We start from the raw sequence: 2,883 nt of genomic DNA on the forward strand, positions 1-2,883 counted from the left end.
TGCTCCTTTGTCAAAAATCAGCAGATTACATCTATGTGGGTCTATTTCTTGTCTCTCCTCTGTTCCATTGGTATATTTGCTTATTCTTTTACTAATATCACACATCTTGATTAATTTACTTTTATTCTTTTTTCTTAAAGTCAGGAAGTATGAATCTTCCAACTTTATTTATCTCTTTCAATATTGTGTTAGCTATTCTGTGTCTTTTGCCTCTCTCTATAAAACTTAGAATCAGTTTGTCAATATCCACAAAATAACTTGCTGAGATTTTGATCAAGGTTTCTTTGAATTTAGAGATCAATTGGGAAAGAAGTGACATCTTGACAGTATTGTGTCTTCCTGTCCGTGAACATGGAGTATCTTTCCATTTATGTGGTTCTCCTTTGATTTTATTCATCAGAGTTTGTCCTCATATAGGTTTTTACCTGTATGTTTGTTGGATTTATATCTATCTCATTTTTTAGTGGAAATTCAAGTGGTATTGTGCTTTTAATTTCAAATTCTACTTACACACTGCTAGTATATGGGAAGTGATTGACTTCTGTGTATTAGCCATGTATTCTGCAATCTTATTATAATTGCACATTAGTTCTAGGAGTTTTCTGGTGATTCTTTCAGATTGTTTATATAGGCAATTCTGTTGTCTGCAAACAATGAGGTTTTTTTGCTTCCCAATCTTTGCGTCTTTTATTCCCTTGTCTTGCCTTTTGAAATAGCTAGGATTTCCAGTACAATTTTGAAAAGGGGTGGCGAGAGGGGATGTACTTGATCTTAGTGGAAAAGCTTCACTCTCATTTAATATGATGTTAGCTGTAGGCTTTTTTGTAGATGTTTTTAATCAAGTTGAAGAAATTCCCCTCTCTTCCTAGTTTACTGAAAGTTTTTAATCATGAATAAATGTTAGATTTTGTCAAATGTTTTTAGTTTTCTTCTATAAATATGCTCATGTGATTTTTATAGCCTGTTGATGTGATAGAATACATTAATTGATTTTTGAATGTTGAAAAAGACTTGCATACCTGTGATATATCTCACGTGGCTAGTGCATGACTCTTTTTATATGTTGCTGGATTCAATTTTCCAGTATTTTATTAAAGATTTTATATCTCTGTTCAAGAGAGGTATTGGTGTGTAATTTTCTTGTAATGTCTTCAATTTTGGTTTCAGGGTAATGCTGGCCTCAGAGAATGCATGAAGAAGTATTTCCCCTGTTTCTATTTTCTGAAAGAAATGATAGAGGACTGGTATTCCCCACCCCTTAAATGTGTGATAGAATTCACCAGTGAACCTATCAGGGTCTGGTACTTGCTGTTTTGGAAGGTTGTTAATTTTTTATTCAATCTCTTTAATGGATATAGGCTTATTCATGTTGTCTATTTCTTCTTGTGTGAGTTTAGGTAGGTTGTGTCTTTCAATGAATGGTTCATGTTGTTTAGGCAATCGAATTTGTGGATGTAGAGCTATTCACAGCATTTTGTTATTATTCTTTTAATGTCCATAGGATCTGTAGTTATGTTGCCTCTTTCATTTCTGATATTAGCAATTTGTGTCCTCATTCTTTTTTCTGAATTAGTCTGGCTAGAGGCTTATAATTTTTTTTGAACAAGAAGTGTTTTGTTTTATTGGTTTACTGTATTGATTAACTTGTTTTTAATTTCATAAATTTTTTTGCTCCAATTCTTATTATTTCTTTGCTTTTGTTTACTTAGGATTTAACTTCCTTTTCTTCTACTAGTTTCCTAAAATGAAAGTGGATTGTTGGTTTTAGGTCTTCCTTCTTTTTTTTTAATGTTTATTTATTTATTTTGAGGGAGTGGGCAGAGCAAGAGGGAGAGAGAGAATTCCAAGCAAGCCCCACACTGTCAACACAGAGACCAATGTGGGGCTTGATCTCATGAACAGTAAGATAATGACCTGAGCTGAAATCAAGAGCCAGATGCTTAACTGACTGAACCACCCACATTCCCCAGAGGGAGAGAATCTTAAGCAGGCTCCATGCTCAGTGCCTGATGTGGGGCTCAATCCCACGGCCCTGGAATCATGACCTTAGCTGAAACTGAGTCAGCCATTCAACCAACTGAGCGACCCAGGTGCCCCTTGCTCTTTTTTTTTTTTAAATATATGCATTCAATGCTATTCATTGTCCTCTAAACACTCCTTTTGAAGGATTCCCCAAATTTTGATAAGATATGTTTTTATTTTCATTTTGTTCAGTATTTTAAAATATGTTTTGAGATGTTTTACTTTGACCCATGTGTTGTTTAAAGGTGTGCTGTTTAATCTCCATGTGTTTGGGATCTTAAAGTATCTTTATATTATTTATTTCTAGTTTTATCCACTGTGATCTGAAAGCAGACATGGCATTATTTCTATTCTGTTAAATTTGTTGAAGTGTGTTATGGCCCAGAATGTGGTTTATCTTGGGAAATGGGCTATTTGATCTTGGGACAGATGTGTGTTCTCCTGTTAGATGAGGTAGTCTTTAGAGGAATTATCATTATAAAAAAATTTAGTTACTACTGTAATTATTAGAGCTTGGAGTTGAGGCTGCTGGTTGGACAATGAACTTATAAGTGTCGGTAGTATGCTACATGATGGGCAAGTCTTTCGCTAACACTGCAAGCATCTCTAACACAGTGAGTTAAGTTTGATAGTAATTCTTGCTACAAATTAAAAAAATTATATTACTAGTTGTTTCTGATAAGTGGATGTAAGTTTTTTATGTTATTTTTATAATAGAAATATTTTGAAATTAATTGATTAATACTATTTTTTCGTAGATACAACCATGTCATCTAAAAATAATGAGTTTTATTTCACTTTCAAAATTCTTTGAATTTATTTTCTTTACTGCCTTAATGCACTTCCTAGACTTTTCAATAA

General features: G+C 33.2%; 1 non-coding gene across 1 annotated transcript; it reads left to right on the forward strand.

The window, feature by feature from the left end:
* Nucleotides 1–2,518: 2,518 nt before the first annotated feature.
* Nucleotides 2,519–2,671, forward strand: LOC125924156 (small nucleolar RNA SNORA62/SNORA6 family). Its single transcript, XR_007458322.1, has one exon. It is a non-coding gene; the product is annotated as a small nucleolar RNA SNORA62/SNORA6 family (small nucleolar RNA).
* The last annotated feature ends 212 nt before the right edge of the window (nt 2,672–2,883 follow it).

This window comes from Panthera uncia, chromosome B1 (assembly GCF_023721935.1).
Source record: "Panthera uncia isolate 11264 chromosome B1, Puncia_PCG_1.0, whole genome shotgun sequence".
NCBI lineage: Eukaryota > Metazoa > Chordata > Mammalia > Carnivora > Felidae > Panthera > Panthera uncia.